We start from the raw sequence: 24,075 nt of genomic DNA, 5'->3' as shown, positions 1-24,075 counted from the left end.
GGAGCTTGACTAACACTTCGAGTTTATTTTTTTCGCACCACCAAGGCATGCACCGCCAATGTCTAAGGTAACTTTTAGACTTGTAAACAGCGTTCTGAAATAGAGTCGCAAATGCTCTTATACAAATAGTTTTATTGACAGGAAGGGTTGGAAGCGGCCAATTTCATTTCTTGCTTGACGTCTTCATTTTTCCGTCCGCAGCTTTTCTTTTTTTTTGCGCAGCACTTTGAATATGATCGTTTCTCATTTTACAAAGGTTGTTCAAAGTAACGTTTGTTGCGGCACGCACTACATGACGCACTAGTTTCTGGTGTGACCATTTTTGCAGGTTTCGAAGGCGGGATATCGCAGAAATTAAATGCCTACGGGGCTAGCCTGCCACCGGATTTGTATCTTGCAGGCCGTCGCTTCACCCGCCACCGCTTCGGTGGTGGACAACAGCATGGCCCTCCGGGGCTGGGACTGGTTCAATTAACCTGTGCAGTTCGGGTAAATAGGTGGTACGGCACTGGACACAAGATGAAACCTGTCACTGTCAACTGGCAAAGTCTTTCCTGTTGCTGCATCAAATTAATGTCTGATACCCTCTTCATTAGGTCTTTCTCTTGGAAGTGAAGTCCACAAACTTGTGCAATGTATGAAAAATATGTAGTCACTTATTGCCGGTATATGGACACACTATTACATAATTTGCGTGTTATTAAGCAGTCCAGCATATTACTGCATACCTCTGTTCATTATCCCTGGCCTGGTCAAATTCACTAAGACTGCCAGTCTTTTCACGTCAAACATTATCTAAGCACTACATGGCCTTCTGGTCGACCACGTGGGACATGGGGAGTACGGCATAAACTTCAGTTTCTCACCATTGAATGCACTCTGGGTATGAAATACTTCAGCGGGATGACTCTAATCCACGATTCATTTCTTGGAAGAAGGCAGTGGAACAGGCAACAACACACAACATAAGAAGCACGCACAAACACGAGGACAACGCTTCATTCCTGCTGGCATCTTTTGGAAACGCGAGAACACGCACCTTGGAACCAGTGTCATAGTTCCCGCGATCACACAGGAACACACCACCACCCCATGTTACGCCACGTCAAGTGTAGTCTTCTGCGCAACGCCATATCCTCGTTGCAAGCACCGGTAATGCTGGTCACACTTCAATATTTTGCACGTACTGATACATAAAAAAAATGCATGCACACTTGAGCGCGGGAAAGCAACTCAAAAATAACGTCAACGCGGAGCTGTGCAGCACCAAACCTAATTAAGAGAGTAGGCAGCGACGACTAAAAAGCTGATATTCAATTGCTCAAACATTTTCGCTCGAACCTGTTTCCACGAACGTTCGGAGAAAGCCTTTATTGGCTCATACTGTCGTCGAGCAAAGCTATCCGGGCGAGCGGCGCACCTGGTTGGTCGACAGAGAAGTGACATCACCGGCCACCAAAATCGAAGCGACCAAACAGAAGTCTCATTTTGTCTAGCGTTCCTGCCATCTGCAATCCCACACGAACGCGCACCAAAGAACGCCACGCGACAGGAGCGATGGTGTACCGTCCGAACGCCAAAGGTGTTGGCAGAAAAGGACAACTAGCGTGACGTAGACGCTGGGGAGAGGATGATGTGAGCAGGCCTTGTAAAAGTCGAGGTGGTGTTGCCTCACCCAACAACCCAACACCTTCTCGACTTTTGCAAGGCCTGCTCACATCCTCCTCTCCCAGCCGTCTACGTCACGCTAGTTGTCCTGTTCTCCCGACAGCATTGGCGTTTGGACGCAACATCGCTCCTGTCGCGTGGCGTTCCTTGGCGAGCGTTCCAGTGTGTGATTGCAGATGGCAGGAACGCTCCTGTCGCGTGGAGTTCTTTGGCGCGCGTTCAAGTGTGGGATTGCAGATGGCTGCAACGCTAGAGAAGATGAGAATTCTGGTTGGCCGCGAATTTAGTGGCTGGTGACGTCACTTCTTTGTCGATCAATCAAGTACACCGCTCACCCGGACAGCTTTTTCCGACGGCAGTATGAGCCAATAAAAGCTTTCTCCGAACGTTCCCGGAAACAGGTTCGAGCGGAAATGCTTGAGCAACTCAATACGAGCTTTTCCGTCGTCGCTGCCTACTCTCTTGGTTAGGTTTGGTGCTGCACAGCTCCGCGTTGACGTTATTTTTGGGTTGCGTTTCCGCGCTCAAGTGTGCTTTCAATCGTGTGCATGCATTTTTGCATGTGTGTGAAAAATATTCAAGTGTGACCAGCATCACCGGTGCTTGAAACGAGAATGTGGCATTGAGCAGAAGACTACGCTTGGCGTGGCGTAACATGGGGCGGTGTTGTGCTCCTGGGTGTCGCGGGAACTATAACAGTGGCCCCAAGGTGCGTGTTTTCGCGTTTCCAAAGGATTCCAGTAGGAGGGAATCGTGGATTAGAGCCATCCCGCGGAAGGATTTCACACCCAGCGTGCATTCAAAGGTGAGCAACTGAAGCTTTGCCGTCCCCCTAATGTTCCGCGTGCTCGACCAGAAGGTCAGGAAGCCTTAAATAGTTTTGACGTGAAAAGACTGGCAGTCTCAGTGAACTTTGACCAGGGCAGGGCAGGGATGATGAACAGAAGTATGCAGTACTGTGCTGGACTGCCTAATGACGCAAATTATGTGTGTCTATATACGGGCAATAAGTGACTAAATTATTTTCATACATTGCGCAGGTTTGTGAAATTCCCTTTCAAAAAAATGACCTAATCAAGAAGCTATCACACTTCGTCAGCAACAGGAAAGACTTTGACAGTTGGCAGTGATAGAATTCATCTAGCGTCCAATGCCGTACCATCTATTTTCCCGAACTGCCCAGCTTACTTGAACACGAACCGCACTCGACGTGAGTCCCCAGCCTCAAAACGAGCTCGAATAGAAGACGAGGCCTTGAGCAGAGCCATCAGGAGCTCTATGGACACACACAAAAACGAAGAGTAAAGAAATGCGATAGCATCATTTCAAGACCTCAAGCACAAAATTTGTGGAATTTGCAACCGTGACTTCTGGACCATCAGTGTCAACAGTCGCTGTGTGATGTTTCTACGCATCGAAGATAATCCTTCGCCACATGTTAGGTTTTCCGTCACAATATTTGCTGATCTCTCCCTTTCAGTGTCAGCAGCAATGACCAAATAAAATTTCTTACCCTGTGGAGGGGCAATTCCAGAAGACGTGCGTGACACTTGTACATTGTCTGTACTGCTAGAGCCGCGTCTTTCTTTCCCTCTTCCTTTTCTTTCATGTCTATATTCTCTTCTATCTGCACGAGGCAGCGGAGGTGGCGCAGCTACAGAGCCAGCAGCAGGCCCGTGCATTTTCTTTTCCTTCTTCTTACAGCCACAACATTAGAAGAAACACTGCATCAGAAACAACGATATTTTTGCAGCACATCGGCTCCTTGCTGAATGACCTATCAGAAGAGGGTGACACAACAAAAGAACAAAGTGCCTTGATTCGACTGCTAAAGGAGCAAATCACTCTTACTCTCGCTGGTCCCATTCGTCGCTATAGTGCTGATAGTTTAGTTTTTTGCAGCATTCTGCACTCAATTTCTCTCCACGCTTATAACTTCGCGAGATCAGCGTCGATGTTAACATTGCCTCATCCTTCCATTTTGCGCCGCGTTTGCTCGAAATATGGGGGTGACTCGTTGAAAGAACAAAGTGAAGCCCACTTTTTATCCTACATCCGCGAAAGGGTGAAGTTCATGGAGTCCCACGAAAAGACTGTGACTTTTATGATTGATAAAATTAGCATTAAGCCGTACTATGACTATCACGGAGGAAGCATTGTAGGATCTTCGGCGAATTCCCAAGAAGCAGCCACAACTGCCCATGTTTTCATGATACAGTCGCTTCTCTCAGCAAACAAAGACGTTATTCATATTCTGCCAGCGGCTAAAATGAACTCTGATATCCTGCATTGTTACTGGAAAGGGGTAATATTGGAAATGGAATCACTGGGCCTTAAGGTAATTGCTGTAATTACAACTTACTAAATCGAAAAATGATGTCGAAAAAACGAGAAGTGAGCATCGTACATCCCCACCCACCCGATAAAAGCTGTCCCCTTTTTTATGTTGTTGACCCTGTGCATATACTTAAATGCGTGCGTAACAATTGGCTGAATCAGAAGAACGAAGGAACATGTTTTTACTTGCCTGAAATGAGTCTCTCTGGAGTACTTCCCGATGGGCCTCCCAGAATGAAAGCTGCATCATTTGATGGCGTTTGCCAGGTGTATAAATTGGAAAAAACGTCGCTTCTAAAGCTCGGCTACAGGTTAAATTCCAAAGCGGTTTATCCAACTCCCACGGATTGACAAAATGTAAAGTTGGCATTAGACGTCATGAACCAATTTGTCTCAAACGCACTTGAAATGCGGGGCGAAGCGCTTGAAATTGCGAATTCCAGCTCAACAGCTCTATTCATTAACATCATAGCAACTTGGTGGAAGATAGTGAACGTGAAGACCCCTTCTGAAGGTCGTCGTCTGAATGACCCCCTTCAGCATCCAATCAGTTCAGTCCATGATCAACAGATGATATTTCCGAATGGTATCGTAGACTGGCTGGACGCCTGGCGCAGGGTTAATATGACCAGTGGCTGCATGACGAAACAAACCCACTGTGCTTTGAGACTGACGTGCTATTCCCTTATTGAGATGTCGTGGTACTGCCTACAGGAACTCAAACTGAAGTATGTTCTGCGAAGAAAGTTCCAGAAGACCGTTTCGGTCGCTACCGGCAGCTTTCTGGGTCGCAGTACCATGTCTCTGTGAGGCAGCTTTTGGAGTCTGAAAAAAAATTCGGTTACAAAAGCTACTGATGCTTCCAGAGCCAGACCACAACATCGAGAGCGACGAAGAAATGCCAGCGCACAACTTTTCAGTGCTCATTTCAAAGGAAGAAATCTCACGCCCAGAGCATGACATGGAAATCATTGCCTATATAGCTGGCTGCTGTGACTATGCAGCCCTAAAGAAACTTCCCTGTAATTTTGCCGCAGCGCACTTATTCTGGAAAATAAGGACATAGAAACTGAATCTTACAGAATGATTGCCAACATATCCATAGGTGGGTTAAAGTTTCCACAACCATGCACTGTGCACATGGTTCTGCTTACGACGCTTGTTGTTAAAAACGCACCACGGGTGAAAATGGAAATATATTCCTTGCATCTAGACCAACACGCAATTGTCACCTCCACTGCCATTTCATTTCTGCGAGATGTCGCCTTGGAAACCTGCGAGAATGGTCATACACCAGAACCTCTAGTGCGGCATGTAGTGCGTGCTGCAACAAACGTTTCTTTGAACAATTTTTGTAAAATGAGAAACGATAAAATTCAAAGTGCAGCGCAAAGAAAACCTGCGGACAAAAAAATGAAGACATTAAGCAAAAAATGAAATACCCTTCCTGTCAATAAAAACATTTTGTACAAAAGTATTTGCGACTCTATTTCAGAACGTACAAGTACCTGCCTTAGATATTGGCGGTGATGCCTCGGTGGTGCGAACAAAAAATATACTCCAGGGTTAGTAAAGCTCCCATAATAATTACCGAACGCACAAAGCCTGCAACAGACGCGACCTGGGTGTCATAACAAGCCGCCGCGACAAATCCAACGCGAACGCCAGGCGGCCGAAAGCAGCGTCCGGGCTGCCGGGACCGCGTATTAGCGAGCAGACGACGCTTTGGCTCTGAGCAGCGCCACCTGGCGACAGTGTATATATTGTTTAAAACGAATAAGAACGCCTTTAAAGGCCATCGTTCCCGTCGTTTTTGTGGTGCAATGATTCGGTGTAGCTTTTGAACACTCAAAAAGCTGGGAAAGATGTAGTCGGGATAACCTGTTCCGGCCAATTAAAGACGGAGGTCTCGGGCTTGCTCACTTATTTGTGCGCCAGCTTGTAAACAGATTTATTTTCTTTCGCGACGTCACCGACCCCTTTTTGCGCACTGTGTGCCAAGTGAGGCTCGCGCGGGCGTTGCCCGATTTCGTTGTTGCCACGGAAAGCATGCCAGGGCGTCTTTCTAGTTTTTTCAAAGAGGTTGTCAGCAGTTTTCGAATTCTGTCAGCTCGCTTCTCGACACAATACTTAAGTTCAGTGAAAAAGAAGAACCTGTATAAAGCTGTTTGTGACGACTTCTTCCCTGTTCCTGTGTACAGAGCCTTGTATAGCGGCCGTCCAGGTCAAGACGTACTGAAGCGTGTCAAAAGAATGCCAGTTTCTCCTGGGGTAAAGACGTTTTTCTTTAAGCTACATACAGGAACATTATCGGTACAAACTTTTTTTGAAAGCAAGGGCTTTTATCTGCCATGGGGTTCACTTTGCTTAATATGTAAAGAGCCAGAGACAATAGACCCTGTATTTCTGCACTGTTGGGAGGGCGTCTATTTTTGGGACGTGCTGCAACGAACTGTTAAAAAAGAATTACCATTAGACTCATACGGGATTAGATTCCTGCCAACTGAAAATAATGATGAGATTCCACTTGATACGGTTATGCTAATAGGCCTGCACAGTCTATGGCGGTCCAGGGCGGGTTTTCACTGTGACCCTGACGCCCGCCCTGCAAGGCTCTACTTCCGCAAGAGTATACACGCATTGGTTGAAATGCACAAATTGAAGACCACTGTGCCAGACTGGATTTCAAGAGTCGAACCACTATGCGAGCTGAAGGAATTTTAACTTGACAAAGGCAACTCGTATGAGCCTGCCGGCTTCTGTATTAAGTGTCATGCTTGTGGTAACCGCTCTGCTGTGAGCATTTGATTGTAGCGCGTTTTTGTTGGTTTTGTTGTGTGTTGGTGATCGCCGGCAATAAGGAAAAAAAAAGTTTTTGTGGTGCAATGGATCAACATCACCCATCTAAGCACTGATGCCACTGAAACATTAGTTCAACTCCTGTGTTGTGATTTTTTTTTCTGAATACGTTTTTTGTACCACAATTATATTCTGCCTTCAGTGAGTGTATGTTACCTTTAGGTTGCGTTCAGAGCGTCTTTCAGCAACAATCGGCATGACAACTGTTACACTAAGCAATTACATTCCCCATTATAATTTCCTGCGTCAGTGAGTGTATGTTACCTTTAGGTTGCGTTCAGAGACATCTTTTAGCAACAATCGCCGTTTACAGTGAGTTATGTTACCTTTAGGTTTCGTTCCGAGAGACCTTTCAGCAACAATCGCTGTTTAACTCGCTCAGAGCGTCATCTGCTCCAGTGCGCCTACGGGATATGGTTTGGCAATACGCGCCGGGGGCAACTGGCATGACGTCGCGGCCTCCGTGTAAAGGCCTTAGTCAAGAGGGTGCTGCCTCACCCCCATTGGTCGTGCTGGCTAGTTTTCCTGCCGAGGCGACATGGAGCGCCGCCGCGGTGATGGAGAACGACGCGCACGGAAGGCAGGTGGAGGAGTAACACATCTATCAGGTGCAGGGGTATGGTCGCGAAGATTCTCGTTATGGATGTTGCGGTAATACCCACGCTGAGTATTTGACTGCTGAAAAACTGGGCTGTATTGCGATTGTTGGGTACTGTTGGAGGCGCCGGGCGGTTATAGCGGGGAGGGAACCTACTGCGGCAGTACCTGGCAATGTGACCTTCGACGCCGCAGCGGAAGCATATCAGTGGGGAAGGTAGAAAATACTGTTGTGGATAAGATCCAGCTGCGCCGTAGGTAGGGATCGAACGAAGCATCTTCCACTAAGTTGTTACGGTAAAATCAGAATAGACGGTGTTTATTTACAGTGCTGTTGCAGCGGGACAAGGTGAAGCCTACTAGCTCCCAGAAACCAATGCTTCTTCCTCCTCTTCTGACACCATCACAATCCTTCATCGTCGTCAGTAGCGTGACAATATGAGTCAAGAAATAACTGAAATTCATGAGCATGTAGTGTGTTTTCTAATAAGTTAATGTTGCCATCTCCACCTAAAATCAAATAGATCTTATTTTCAGTTACAAAATTGAGCGACCTTTCCAAGTAGCCGAAAAAACTTCATGTTTCTATGAAGGGGCAGGGGGGTGTAAAGCGCCATAAAAAATTTCCTTTCACACTGTAGCGTTAAAGCTTCATGATCGTCATTAGTTTCTAAAAATGCTTCGTGCAAGGAGCACAAAAATTCTTCCGATGCTAACTGTACACACCAACGCCACGTAGATTTGCCTTATTAAATAAAAACTGTATTCAGGCAGATTCAAAACATCATTTTTGCGTGTACCACGTCTCAGTGATCATAACAAATGAAAACTAAATCAAAATTCACTAAGGAACATAACGCGTTCACCTACTTTGTTTCCCGCGCTTTGAGTATTACAGTGCAGGATGGCGAGGGAGCTGCTGCCAAGAGGACAAGCGATGTCTTCCGGCGCAGCCTTAAAACAACATGAGAAAACCGAGATAAATTTATGTGCACTTAAGGGAACAGGGTAGGCAAAATTTCCGAAAAAAATCGATTTTTTGTTTTTGTGTAATTTAAAATCTCTATTCTTTCCTTAACATAGCCCAGTCTTTCATTTGCGCGCACGCGAAATATTTACCTCAAAATCAACATTTTTCGAAACCTAGGCAGCATCCAGCCACACCCCCTTTGACACATGCTCGGGATCTGTGCCTTTCCTAAGCTAAAAAAAAAAATTTTTTTCAGTGCCTATTTTTTGTCACGTTTAGCGGAATGGCAGTCACGCATCTGGCAACAGTGAAAACCTAGCTAGCACACTTCACTTAGCCAAACGAATCCTAAGACGCAGCTGAATTACTCGCAACGCGCGGCATTTTGCTCGTGTTTCGGCGTGTTTTCGCGGACATATCAGTTTGTTTATACCTTTGTGCTGGTTATTTAGCGATAATTCAATGACAAAGCCAAAGAAGTGCTTTAAAAAACGTCTCTTCTAAGAAACCGGCATAAGTCGATCTCCAATGACGCCAATTCTCCGCAACACTACCAAGGAGTGGGCGACGCGGCCACCACGTCTGCGTCTGCACCACGTGCGCGTCTGCGTCTGCGCGTCTGCAGCGGTCCTTGAAGCAGTGAAGCCGGTGTTTCAGCAGCTCTCAAAGCCTGAGCTTCTCCAGAAATGTCTCCATGGAAAAACACAGAACGCGAATGAGGCTTTCGACAACGTTGTATGGGAGCGTGCTCCGAAAAATGTCTTTCTTCGTCTCAAGACGCTGAAAATAGCGACAATGGATGCTGTGCTAACTTTCAATGATGGCAGCATTGCTCGAGTCGAGATTCTGAGGTCATTCAGAGTTTCTCCAGGACGGTTTACAGTCCAATGGTTGCGCGAAGCTGACCGGCGGCGACTGTACTTTCCAGAGAGGGTTACACGACTGGTCACTAAGGAGGCCCGGAAAACAAGGCAGCTAGCGCAGAAAAGAGGTGTTGATGATGGAGGGGACTACCAGGCTGGTGGCTATTGAAAAAATGCGTGAGAATTTGTTTCTATAGTCCTATATTGCAATAAATCTCTTTCTTACACTTCAAAGCCAATTATCTCAAAACACCAAATTTTGCTGCATTTGACCCTTTTTTTAAGAAACTACTGGCGCAAGGGAGATAAAATTTTCCAGACATTGAGCAAACATTACAGATCGTCTACTGAACTAGGATTATAAATATTATTGCAGGCGATTTTTAATTACAGGCTATTTACTGCAGATTATGGCTCTAAAATTTGGTGGATCCAGTAAGAAAACGATAACAAAAAAACTAACCTCTAAAAAGAAACTATCCTAGTTCAGTAACACTACCTAACATTGCTGATTACAATGCCACCATTGTTAATGTTCTAACCCCAGCAGATCATGAGAAAAAGGGTCACGAACATAGCCTAAAATGCATGGCAAGAATAGGACCTACCCGAATTCCCTTAAGGCGTGAGATCCGCATTGTGAATCGTTTCCAGATAAGCTTCACAGCCAATCCTTGTTTCTGTTTTACGAGCGTACACTTCGCCGTTCTTGATTCATGCAAAACGCCAGTTCATGTCACGTTTCCTTCCGATCGTCATGCCTAGCAATTTTTTTTTCACCTTCAGGCACAGATGCTCATTTAAAAAGACCGGTTCTTGAAAACTACCATGATGTTTGAGATAGGTACCATTTTGTTCGGCTGTCCTTCATCATCACTTTCACTGGGTTCTTTCCTGTCACTGGTAGTGTTCCGTGTAGAGACCCGATGGCAGACTTGAACATCCTTCTCTGTTATTGGCTCCATGATTACGTCGCCTGCCTTGGTGAAGATATCAATTTGTTTTTCATTTGGTTTTTGGGGAATCTTTTTTATTTCTATGTTGTTCCTCCTAGAATATTGGTCTTGTGCAGTGACTGGCAGTTTTCATTTTTCCAAGTTCATCTACAAAGTGGTAATTCATTGCTCTGAGAGTCGCATTTTCTTTTTTCAAGCCAGCACAGTCCTTTCGGAAATCTTCAAAATCTTGATTCATATGTTCTAAGCTGGCTTTTTGCTCACGGATTTCTTTGCGCATCTCGCGCTTGAAGTCAGCCAGTTCAGTTCCCATGACAAAGGTCACAGCGTTTGTAAAGCTTAATGCGCAAAAAAAATGAAGTTGGCAGCAAAGCAAAGAAAAAACTATCACAGGAATCACTACGAAAGTACAATGGTTGCAACCTGTGACCAAGTCGAAAAATAATAGTCCGCTCCGTTCGTCAACTTCGCTGCCAAGCAAACGCTGAGCAGCTGGCGTCGTCCTTTTCAAGGTTCAAATGAACCGGGTCACGTGGTTCCGTGCTGAGCTTCCTCACACTGGCCTTCGCAGCTGCCTGATTCACATTATCGCGTGCCGCCTTGATATCCAGGGTAATTGTGACACTTTTAGCCGTTCAGGGTACGTTGCGGAGCGTCTACATCTTCAGTGCCTGCGGTCAGTACTCGAAGCCCTTCGATCCGCTAACTTGACACTTAAGTCACAGAAACGCCACTTTGGCTGCCGAGAGCTTGAATTCCTGGACCATGTCGTAAGCGCCATCGGAGTCAAGCCCGAGCCTCACAAGCTTGCTGCTGTTGTGGAATTTCCGATTCCACGTGACAACAAAGCTGTTCACCAATTTCTCGGCTTGTGCAGTTACTACCGGCGTTTTATCGATAATTCGCTGGTCTCGCTGAACCGCTGACTCGGCTCAATCGGGGAGACAGCCTTGTTCTTTGGAGTCACGAGTAAGCAGCTGCTTTTGCCGAGCTGCGTCTCCGCCTCGAATCGCCGCCTGTTCTAAGCCATTTCGATGAGCAAAGTAAGAAAGAAATACACACCGATGCCTGCAATATTGGCCTTGGGGCGGTTCTCGTGCAACGTCAAGAGGGTGTTGAACGCGTCATCGCCTATGTCAGCCGTACTTTATCCCGCGCCGACATGAACTATTCACCTACTGAAAAGGAATGTCTCGCTATTACTTAGGCTGCTGCGAAATTTCGCCTCTACCTTTATAGTTGTCCATTTAAAGTGGTCCCTGGCCACCATTCCTTGTGTTGGCTGGCCAACCTGCGTGACCCACGCGGCCGCCTGGCGCGATGGAGTCTTCGCCTACAGGCTTTCGACCTAACTATAGTCTATAAATCCGGACATAAGCATGAGGATGCTGACGCACCCTCTCGTGCGTATGTCGAGGTCGCTCCACCAGACACGGTTGACGCTGACAGTTTTCTCGGACTCGTTGATGCTTCACATATATCTCATCAGCAGCGTGCCGATCCAGAGTTGTGAGCCCTGGTCGATTATTTAGAAGGTCAGCCAGCCACCCTACCTAAGTGCTTTTCTCTGAGCCTCTCAACTTTCTGCCTGAGGAGTGGTGTGTTTATAAGAACAACTCTAAATCCGAGTCGAGATTCTACCTCCTCGTGGTACCCACAGCTTTGCGTGAGGAAATCCTTTCCGCGTGTCACGATGAACTAACTTCTTGCCACTTGGGCTACTCTCGCACACTTGCTAGAATACAAGAGACATTCTACTGGCCCAACCTTGCCACTGTTGATAAGCGCTATGTTAAGAGCTGTCGGCAATGTCAGCATCGGAAGGTTTCGGAATCAAAGCCTTCAGGCCTCCTGATGCCCATACTACCACCACGAGCACCGTTTTAACAAGTCGGCATGGACCTTCTCGGTCTATTCCCTCGGTCCTCCGCTGGCAACCGTTGGATAATCATCGCCACAGACTATCTGACTCGATATGCCGAGAGCAAAGCGTTACCTGGTGGTACAGCATCGGAAGTTGCCCATTTTTTTGTACACCAGATCATACTGCGGCACTGTACTCCGACCAGTATTATTACTGACAGAGGGACTGCCTTTACTTCGCAAATAATAGCCAAAGTTTTTCATCTCAACGGCATGGCGCATCAAAAAGCGCACCATTCGCAAACCAACGGCCCCACAGACTGACTTTGTCTGTCTGTCAGTCTTTGTCAGTCTCGGTCGACGGGCTCCTGGCCTGTTCACCAGGTGAGGGGCTCCGGGACCTTCCTCTGCATATAAGGGTGAACCAGAGGTGACATATATTAGGACCCCTTAGACTATTCATACTGCATGGAAAAACTACCTTTAATAAACCTGATCGACCTCCGAAAAGGAGTCGCACCGAAGTGACAAAAAAAATCACGGCACCAACTGCGAACTTCCCAAAATTTCTTGTCCTGCGCTCTATAACAGAATCTAGATCTGTAAACGAACTGTCATTCTTTTTGACTCACAACTCGCTGAAGGCCATTATAAAGGCTAACTATAAAGCAAAAAAACTAGGATCTGGTGACCTATTAATAGAGGTATCAGACAAAAGTCAGTCTGACAAACTCCTCATAACAAAGACATTTGCTCACATTGACGTTCAAGTTTCACCCCATCGCAGTCTTAAAAGCTGTCAGGGTGGGGTTTCTGAGCGAGACCTCCTAAATGAAACAGAATCAGATCTTCTTGAGGGCTTACAGGATCAAGGTGTAACGGCAGTTCGAAGAATAGCAATCAGGCGAACGAATGAGGAAATAAAAATGAAAACATATTGTTCTCACTTTCAACCGGAGCACACTTTCTGAATTCACCAGTGTGGAATTCATCCGCTGCAAAGTTAGCTCGTACATACCCGCAGGTGCTTCAAGTGTCAGCGTTACGGGCATGGTAGCCGGACATGCCGAGGACGCCTTAACTGTTCAAAATGCATTGCACATGACCATGCAACCGATAATTGCAGTGCAACGTACATCAAATGTGTGAACAGTGAGGGCACACACCCTGCGTACTCACGGTCCTGTGTGGCCTTTCAGGCCGAAAAGGAAGTAATCAATCTAAAGGTAACCGAAAATATATCATACGGAGAGGTGCGGAGACTTCTCTCCTCCGCTCACTATGCGGACGCAGCCCGCAGAGGGGCCACGCCGTGTCTTGTAACGGTAGGCACGCAGTGCAATGCTGCTGACGTACTCCCACCACGGCTCCTCACTAAGCAGTCACCGGGTGCACCAATCTTTGTAATCCCGGCGTTTACTTTCTCCCAGACGTCCCGGACACCAAAGACATTTGAGAGGGACTTGGTTCCTCTTGAAAGGCTTCCGGCCTCCATGCCTTCACCAGAGGCAATGAGGTGAGCGTGGACTCCGCAGCGTCAGTGGCGCCTAGGGAGTCCGTCAATGAGAGGCGGTGCCTGCCGGACCGCTTCAAATTGAAACAACATACGCCAATTAAGCCACCTGATAAAGGCTGCGAGTCCTAAAACTCACTGGCTCATTCACATTGCGCACCAACAAAAATGGCTACTGAGAGCATCATTTACTGGAACTGTCGGGGACTACTGAATAATCTGGATGATGTATATGAAATCCTTGCCGAGCACCAACCAAGCACACTTTGTCTGCAGGAAACCCACTTAAAGCCAGCAGACACAAGTTTCCTCAAACAGTATCGGGTATTCAGGAAGGATAGACAAGGCAGCACTCACCGCTCTGGCAGCGTTGCCACTATAATTCAAAAATCAATAACATGTCGAAGCATCTTGCTTAACACACACTTAGAGGTAGTGGCAATACGTACCTTAATTTTCGATAAATAACAACAGTATGTTCTCTGTATATTCCTTCAGATTATAGGCTATGTAGCGAATGTTTTAAAAAGCTAATTGATCAACTTGCAGCACTATGGCTGCTGGTTGGAGACTTTAGTGCACACCATTCATTATGGGGATGTACAAGAACAGACTCCCGAGTTATGCTAACTGAAAAGTTCTATTTCCTCTGGATCATACTTACGTAGCACAAAAAGCCAAGATACTAGAACATAGTACATAACGCTTACACATCTATAAATTTAAATATTGGCTCCCCAATGCTCTTGGCATCTACAGAGTGGGTTGTAATTAACCATCAATATGGAAGTCCCATTTTCCGATCTCTGTAAAGTATGCAGGCAATAAAAATGAAATGCGTCTAATCCTAGAAGGTTTAAAGAATATGCAGCCAACTGGGAGATGTTCAGGGAACACTCATCACTGACTTCATCAGTTACTGACTTAGGCGTTGATGAAACTAAGCACTTGATCACGCTGCAATTTTTTTTCTGTCCTTAGCGAACGGGCCCCCGGGCTTAGGCCTCGCGGATTTTTAGCGCTCGAAGCGTTTGAGGCCTTCACCCAGGTACACGCGCTGCACATCACAAAGGCAGCAGAAGAACATATTCCACATACGTCAAGTGAGCCACGAAATAAACGAAGACCCTGGTGGAATGCAGAATGTAAGACTGCTCGTGAATTTCAAAACAGGCCAAGGTTGAAATTACGCCGATACCCCGCAGCCGAAAACCTAATAGCCTTTAAGCGTGCAAAGGCAAATGGCAGACGTGTTCGACGCATCTCCAAGCGAGAAAGCTGGTCATCATTCCTTTTTTGCGTGAACTCTTTTTCTGATGCACACAAAGTTCACAACAGGATAAGAGCACCCAAAGTATATAGCACAATCCCAACACCCCTTGTCAGCACCAGTGGTGACTCTCTTGAATATCAATCGACACACTAGGGCAACATTTTGAATACATATACAGCTCAGCACACTATACACATTCCTTTTCGCGGCACAAGGCAACTGCGGAGAGGAAGCACATACATGATAAAAGACCATGCACAGGAGGGTGCAGAGGCCCTTTCCCCATGCAGGAGCTGAAGATTGCACTAGGCAAATGTGGTAACACAGCCCCAGGTCCTGACAGGATCACATTTGGAATGCTCAGGCACCTGCATGTGGACACCCTTGAAACCCTACTCTGCCTGTATATTAAAATATGGGCCACAGGGCTCTTTCCTAAAGCATGGAAGGAAGCGATCATTATCCCAATATTAAAACCTGGAAAAGAACCCACACTTGCTGCTAGTTATCCGCCTATTGCGCTAACAAGCTGTCTATGCAAGCTTTTGAAAAAATGGTAAATCGTCGCCTTCGTCGTTTCCTTGAATACAATGACCTTCGTCATCAAAATCAAGCTGGTTCTAGAGCTGAGGGGTGAACAGCTGATCAGCCCATTGCATTGGAGTCTTATGCAAGGGATGCTTTTGTACATCAACAACACTGGTTATCTGTCTTTTTCGATCTTGAAAAAGTATATGATATCAGGGTGCTATGGTATCATCCGCGACCTCTTCTCTCTTGGCATCACAGGGAACATGTTCAATACAATATGAAGTTACTTGTCTGAACGGACCTTCAAAGTTCGTTTTGGCAATGCTTACTCAAAGCAGTACATACAGGAAAATGGTGTCCCTCAACGTGGTGTTCTCAGTTGCACACTTTTCATAGTCAAAATGAACTCTTTAAAAAGCGTGCTGCCACAAACCATTTCTTGTTCTGTGTAGGTTTATGGCTTCCAGATAAGCTTCAAATCTTGCAATGTGGCCATCTGTGAACGCCAGATTCAGCTAGGTGTTAACAAATTCTCCAGGTGGGCTGATGAAAATGGGTTTAAATTTAACTCTGAAAAGAGTGTTTGTGTACTTTTCTCAAAGCAGCGCGGCATCAGGCCTGACCCCAACATTACACTGAATGGTCGGAGCCTTGCCTTTCAAAAGGAACATAAATTTCTTGGCATAGTTTTTGACGAAAAACTTTCCTTCATTGCCCACATAAAACAGTTGCAACTGATGTGTCTCAAAGGAATGAGTCTACTAAAAATTCTCTCTCACTGGCCGTAAACCATAAACCGCGGCTGCTTTCTGAGCCTTCCGAATAGTGTAATTCTATTACGCATTGACTATGGCTCGATGGTTTATGGGTGAGCATCATCCTCTCCACTAAAACTGCTCGATCCCGTACACCACATAGGCCTTCCCCTCGATACGGGTGCTTTTCGAACTAGCCCAATGGCTAGTCTTTATGTCGAGGCGACCCAATGGTCACTGCAACAAAGAGAATTTTGCTTGTGTAACTTATGCTATGAAGGTACTATGCCAACTGGATCATCCATGTCACCGGCTCCTGCTTGACAAAACTAGCACAGCACTTTTATCAAGAAAACCATCTCTAACACCACCATGTCCAATCAGGGTTCCACGCATATTGAACACCTGGACGTTCCGGTTATCAGTCTTCATACAACTTCCATAAAAGAATTAATTCCTCCTTGGGAAATACATGATGTTAATTGTCACCTGTTGTTTCTCTAAGTGGGGAAGCATGCATCCCCTATTACCACACAGCAATACTTCATGTCACTTCAGGCGAAGTACACTTGTGATGAATATTACACTGATGCTTCAAAGCCTGCTCAAGTGTCCTGTGCAGCACATGGACCGCAATGTGCACTTTCAAAAACACTGAACAGACATACAGGTATATTTACCGTCCGATACCATGGAATCCTGCTGCTGTAAGACACATTATATAAATAAAATACAGACATCGATCATCGATACAGACTCCCTCAGTGTTTTAACTTCCCTATCCTTTTGGAAGTGGCATAATAAGAACCCAGTCCTGAATTCTCTTTATAACACCCTTATGTCTGCCCATCAACTAGAACTTAAAATTACACTGTGTTTCGTGCCAGGCCACCGCTGCATACCAGGTAACGAGGCAGCTTATAGGCTTGTTGCATCAGCTGCCCTTCGAAACACTACAGACATTGACAACATTCGGACCTCAAGCCACACATCAAAACATGATCCGACAATGGCAAGAGGGGTGGGACACAGCAACTGAGAATAAACTACACACAAAACCAAGCATAGGCAAGTACACTACAGAAAACGAAACAGATTCAAAGAATTAGCTCTGCATGGGCAGGCTGAGAATAAGTCACACATATACAACACATTCATACCTTTTAGCAAACTCTCCTGCACCACATTGTTCGAGATGCGGTTACCGGCTAACAGTGCTCCATGTTTTAATTAAATATCCGAGACTTGAACACCATATGAGACGTCATTTTCCCGAACTATACACCAACCAAATACCCACACATTCGTCCATCTTTCTTGGCGATCATCCAATGATCCCTCCAGAAAGAATTTTTAAATATTTAACAAAAGCAGGCTTTTTATCAGGAATTATTTATCAACATGGGCACCAGCCCGTTTCTTTTATAGAAATTGTTGCTGAGGCAGCTGAGCCTTTTAACACGTACATGTCTCCTTTTAATTTTTACTGAGGCCACTATACACCACAATCCAATTTTTTAGGCCCTATACACCACCGTTTTTAACTATAAACTCCGAAATAACTTTTAAGCCCTCTATACCACCATTTTTAAGTACATCAATAAACACCACACCTCGGACATTTTATTAATTTCAGTTGACACTTCACCTTGTGTTCGGCGCTCTTTGACCAAAGATACCCTTGCGCTATAAAACAAATCGCTCCATCATCATCGTCATCATCATCGCAGACCAACGGGCTGACGGAAAGGTTTAATAAGACCGTCTCGGACATGCTCGCGATATATGTCGACGCCCAGCACAAGATTTGGGATGCGATCTTACCATATGTGACATTCGCGTACAATACGGCAGTCCAAGAGATGACACGTTTCACACCATTTCGCCTCGTTTACGGCCGGGAGGTTCGGACGATTCTGGACGTAATGCTGCCTTGCGAAACCGACAGCGAGTTTTGTTCTGACACCGAACAGTTTGCCCAAGATGCTGAGCAAGCACGCCAGCTAGCCCACGTCCACATCGCCCAGCAACAGAGCAAGGATTCATGACGGTACAACCTCCGCCACAGACAAGCTTCCTACAACACCGGGGACAAGATGGGGGTGTGGACTCCTGTCGACACCGCGGCCTATCAGAAAAGCTAATTTGCCACTGCTTCGGACCATATAGAATCATGCGGCACCTCAGCAACGTCGACTACGAGGTGCTCCCGTATGGACCAGAGCACAAAGGCCGTCGGCTATCTTGTCCAGAGACAGTTCATGTCTTGCGATCCGTATTTTCTGCGGTGACTGACAAACTGCATCTGCAAACGTTTTTTTGTTTGCTTTTGTCCGCTTGTGTGCACTGTGACTGTGTGCGTTATGCAGCATAAACTTCTTGCACAGTTATGGGGTGGCGAGTCTCGTTTTTGCTCCGCAATACGTTCCATGGTATCGCGAGGGGTTTTGATCACCGAAAAGAGGTCGTTTTCTCTGAGAGGTCGTTTTCCCATCCCTCGAAGGAGGGGAGGAATCTGCGTGTGGCATAATATTTTTTTCTTTTTGCTCGGAACGATTTGTTCTCTTTTCAGATTTCAGGTTCTGGCCGTGCCTAAGGTTCCTTTCGCTGCATTGTTCACAGTTTCGTGTCGCGAGTTGCCTCGCGTATTCTTCAGCTTTTACAGTAACTGCTGCTATTGTGAATCTTATTTTAATGTTGTGTTTTCGCTTCCTCTATCTTTTGGCAAGATTGCGCCTGGCTTCCGATAATCAGTGAAGGTACCTGTCTATTTCGGGAGTTGTTGTTCACCTTCACGTTTTGTGCATTTGTCTCACGTTTCTCTTCGCATGCCGCTTATATGCCGCCTTAAGGTATTTAGCGAGCCACGCGAAACGCGTTCTAGTTTGTGAGTTTTGCTTATGCAATCCGGCGTCTTATCTTGTCCGAACCTATTCGCGTCCGGAGGAGAAAGTGATCGCAGCCTAAGTTTTACATCATATTTTCCTGCTGTGACTATCTTCCCATTGTTAAGAACGTGCGGTGCGGGCACATGTCCTTCTTCACACTATTTCCAATCTTCGTGGAGGTCCTGGGATCTAGTCTTCCCTCGATATCTTGCTTTTGGTATCCCCAACTCCTGCCTATGGCGTTTAAACCTCCTACGATAATGAGTGTATTTGCTTTGGTCAGCTTATACGCTGCTTGGAAGAGGTCGAAGAATTCGGCTTTCCTTTGCCTTGGGGGGGGGGGGGGGGGTTGTAGACGTTTAGTACGGATATGATCCCTCCTTGTCGCTTTTTTTGAAATGATTTTGTCAAACATGTGCTAGATGTCTGCGTCGGCGGTGGTATTGTGCCTGATTGCCGTGATGGCATTGCTGACTACGCCGGCCGCTTTAACTCCGTGTTGATTCTTGTAAACATCGTGCCCCTGTTACGTGGCCTTGGTTCCAGTCCGTTGGAGCGCTGTTACATGGAAGGGGGGGGGGGTTAAGGTGAGTGTATATTGTTTTATAAGGCCCTGCTTTGTGCGGTAGCATCTGCAGTTCCAGTGCCAAATTTCTAAGTATTCTTTTTCTTTCTGTTGTGTCTTGGTCTTGTTTACGTGTTACTGCTGTTTTCCTTGTTCGACATTGAACGCCGTCGACGCTAGAAGGTTGTGCGTTCGTTGTCTACAGTTTTCGTTATGTCTTTGTTTGCAAAAAGCCTTGCTTTCCAAGATTTGTCCCTGAAATTGTGCTTGCATCTGTTGCACTTGCGACTGCATTTGCCGCATCATATCCTCCATAATCTGCTGCCTCATTTGTTGCATTCGTGTTTTAAGGTCTCCATTGCTGGATGCTTGTGGTTGTTGTTTTGGAAGGGCTGTAATTATTTACAGTTCCCGCTGTTGTGCCATTAGTAATTTTGTTAGTTTCGCGACCTTGCACGCGTGCTCATTTTGTTTGTATAGACCGAATTTAAGCTCGCATCGGAGCGCTTCGTAGTTGGAGTCTTTCGATTCTTTGACACGATTAAATTTGCTGCTAGTATTGTTTGTACTGTTCTTGTTACTGCTCTTTCCTGCTGAGTGCGGATCAGTGATAGATGCCCATCTCAACTTGCTGTCGTCTTTCTGGGGAAGCTTCATTTCCATTTTTTCTTGTTCCCCTCCTGTGAGCCGGCCAGAGACAGGCGAGAAGTAATTGGACCTCGATCAGCTGCTCGATGCATCTGCCTCTGATCTGAGCCATCGCATGCGCGGTCACCCGTGTTGGTCACTGCTCCCTGTTTCTCTGCTGGGTTTTGGTCCTGCTTTTTTCAGTCCGGCCGGGCACTCTCTGGACTCAGTGCTGTGTGCCTCACCGCTTATTATGCACTGCAGCGCGCACATGGTCTTTGGCCGGATTTTGAGCTCCGCACAGTCCGCTCAAAATAATGTCCGGTGTGGGGCACCCGTACGAGCAGTGTCCTTGCTGGAAGCTACTCAGCACACTTGCCTCGTGGGTGGTGTTGTTTGCATGGTCGTTCACCACTGTAGTGTACAACAAATTTCGGCAACATCGGGCCGTCGAACATGATCACTGCTGTCTTGGATTTTTAGAACATCCCTGACTGAAGAATGGCCACTCCTTGAGTTCTGACTCGTAGGTGCGCTCTTCGGGAGGCGTACCTGGGTCAACGACATGTGTTACGCCGCGTAGGGCGTCAGCCCTAGTTTGTACGATGGTCGCGCATGTTAAGGGCGCAGAGGTGGCCGAATTTCTCCGCATCCTTCCATTACGGGACATCTTTCCCTCCGCATCCACTACCATATTCCTGCTCTAAAGTCTGCAGATACTGCGCCTTTCGTTTCTTATAAGCCAATGCACAATATACAAAAAAATAAACATGATCTTGAAGTGATTAGGTGTAAACTTCCACAATTCCGCGGCGTCCGCTCAAAAGTGTGACTCCTTCCTTTCCACAAAACCTAATTTAAATAAAAAATCAGAAAAAGCCGCGGATTAAGAAGCGGGTGTGACAGAGGCTATCGCTACAATACCCAGAGCTTTCGCTCAATAACTAGGTTTAAGCCATGCCTAAACCACCGTAAATATGTCTCTTTTCTATACCATTTCCTGTTCAGGACGAGTTTGAGCACACAATGTGCTTTGACATATCTTATGTTTGAAAAAATGTCAATGTTTCTACTTACCCAGGAGAAAATTCAAGCAAAAATGTATTCACATCTTTACACAGTCATTACTTCCACTAATATTTATCGTGAGGCATGGTAGACCAAATCAAAGAAGAAGCTCGTTAAGAACGTAGTAATTGTTTTCGAGGGCCAAACGGTAAATGTCGTTTTTTTTTTTTTTTTGATGCCATAGGTACACTGAAAACTCATGTTACTGTGCAACCTTTACTGAAGAGGACTGAAGAAGCGCTCTGACTTTGCAGCGGAAGTGTTCGAAACGCTGGTTACGGACACTGCAGCCTTTCAGTTCTTTTAACTAATCATTCTTTGTACTTACGCAACCTTACGCAACCTTACACTAGCTGATAAAACTGATTAGTTTGTAGGAAATTATATCTCACTAATATTAACAGCTATGCCTTTTAACCATATAGTCTGCTCGCTTTTAAATTATTGCATTATTATGAAATCAACGCAAACCAAGGTTGTGAGGAATGAGCATACCAGATCTTGAAAGAAAGGAAAACAACAAAATTATAAGTGAGCTAAAGACACAGCGCAGTGGCCGAGTTGGTACTGCGTTTAAACGAATGGAATACGCAAATAAAAACTTGTGAAAAAAAACGATCACTCAGGCTGGTTTTAAATCTCGCTGCTTACTCGTAAAGCAAACCTAAATATCATTTCGTCAAGTACAAGTTTAATTCGTCTTTTAGAAAATACTCCTTTTCATCTCAATCTGATGGAAAGTACGCAGTCAATCCTTTCCGTATAGCCCCATCTGGCACGTATACGCGCTGCCGTGGAAGAAGTTTGTTCCTGCTTCTTGGAAGATATAATATGCCGCTACGATTTTCTGACAGCGCTATTTTTTGTTGTACTACACTACAGCTTTGTACAAAGAAAGATGCATTCGCATGTTTAATCCGGTGTCACCAATATCAACAAAGCGGATCGTTCAGACCAATACTTCCGTCACGAGAACACTTCCGATCCTCATTGAACTCAATATGTATTAAGCCTTTCAAGAACAGTTGAAGCATCCGGTGCTACACGAGCGCGTTTTTAATGAGCAATGAGATTATTCCTTTGTCTGCATTAGTTGACGCCAAATGTTCTGTCGACAGAAAAAGTATAGCGTTCTAGCCAAAGCGCGGTGGTCTGTCGTCTCTCCGTCGTCTACTGTCGTCTGCCCGTTAGTCGCAATTAGTCTCAAAAAGAACGCGTAATTGGAATAATGATTGCACTATTTCAGCGTACACAACAGCAGTTCGCATTTTACGCCTCAGGTCACCTAATCTATATTTCCAGTAGTCAATGAGCGCCGTAGTTTCTCTTTTACTCCACGGTTTTCGCCCTACGCAGTCGAAGAGGACGACACCTTTTCTTGCACTGGCGGTGCATCATTCTGTCTAGATGATAAAATTTGCTCGATATAAACAAGCTTAATGTTCTACCAATGTTCTAACAATGCCTTAAAAATGTTCTTTCATGCTTTTAAATTTTAAATGCTTTTAAATGGTAATTTTCGTCTTCATAGCCACTGCCATGCATCGCGTGCTGGCGCGCTCGAGGACGAAGAAGTTGCTCGCTGCCTTGCTGATTCGCCACCCTGACGCTCCGCTGCGAGTTCCTCCTGAGCGGCTATATCCATCTGAATAAACACACCCCTACAATTGGTGGAGGTGCGGGGTACGTTCCCATCCACGCTGGAACTTAGAAGCCGCACATTGACCTCTGCTTCCACCATGCCGGACGAGACCACCTCGACATCGGCGCCCATACCAACCACGGTACTGTGTTCTGGCGTTCTACGGCAGCGTGATCCATGCCTCTTCAGTGGCACGGCTGACCAAGACGTCGACCACTGGTTATCGGCGTATGAACGTGTCAGCAGTTAACAGAAGGGTCGACACTATCAAGCTAAGTAATGTAATATTTTACCTGACCGACGTGGCGAACCTCTGGTTTCGCAACCATAAGGCAGACCTGCCATCTTCGTCTCCATTTACGAATTTTTCAGAAGTGTTTGGCCGTCCTGCAGTTCGCAAGCTCCGAGCAGAACAACGCTTGCGTGAGCGCAATCAGCATGCCGAAGAGTCATTCACAAGTTATATAGAGGACATCGTTGACCTGTGCAAACGTGTCGACCCACTAATGTCTGAAGCAGCTAAGATCGGACACATCTTGAAAGGTATCTCCGAGGACGCGTGTCAGATACTCTGGGTGAAAAATCCTGCCTCCTTCAGTTCAATTCAGTTCAGTTCAGTTAAGTTCAGTTGTTCAGTCATGTCCGACTCTTCGTGACCCTATGGACCATCCGTCAGTGACCGTGATTAAACTTTGCCGGAGCTTCGACGAGCTTCGAAAGAGCGCGCTTCTACCCGGCGGTCCGGTGTTAGAGACGACACCATCTCTACACTAGCACCAGGTGGTTCTACTTCATCAGAGGACAGCCCTTTGATGCAACAGATCAAAGCCTTCGTTCGCGAAGGGGTCGCCCGCCAGGTATCCCTGGTCCCTCAATTACAAGACACTGGTCACCTTATTCCCGACATGGCTCCATCTTTGGCCCCTACCATATGGCGTGTCGTGCAAGACCCTATCGCTGATGTCCTTCCGCCTAGCCCCGTGCTCCCGCCCAGCTCCGTGCTGCCGCCCAGCCCTGTGCCGGCGCAAGTAATGGCACCATTGACGTATGCCCAAGTTACAGCCAGGTCGCTAATGCCAACCGCACCTGTTTCCTACCAG

At 46.2% G+C, this 24,075-nt stretch overlaps 1 pseudogene; it reads left to right on the top strand.

The window, feature by feature from the left end:
* The first annotated feature begins 806 nt into the window (after positions 1–806).
* The window catches only part of LOC146209631 (uncharacterized), a 97,194-nt pseudogene continuing 73,925 nt past the window's right edge, over positions 807–24,075 (top strand).

The sequence above is a fragment of the Amblyomma maculatum genome, chromosome 1 (assembly GCF_055883805.1).
Source record: "Amblyomma maculatum isolate TAMU_Amacu chromosome 1, ASM5588380v1, whole genome shotgun sequence".
Taxonomy (NCBI): domain Eukaryota; kingdom Metazoa; phylum Arthropoda; class Arachnida; order Ixodida; family Ixodidae; genus Amblyomma; species Amblyomma maculatum.
Note: the sequence above shows the minus strand (reverse complement) of the source record. Positions and strands in the feature narration are given on the sequence as shown.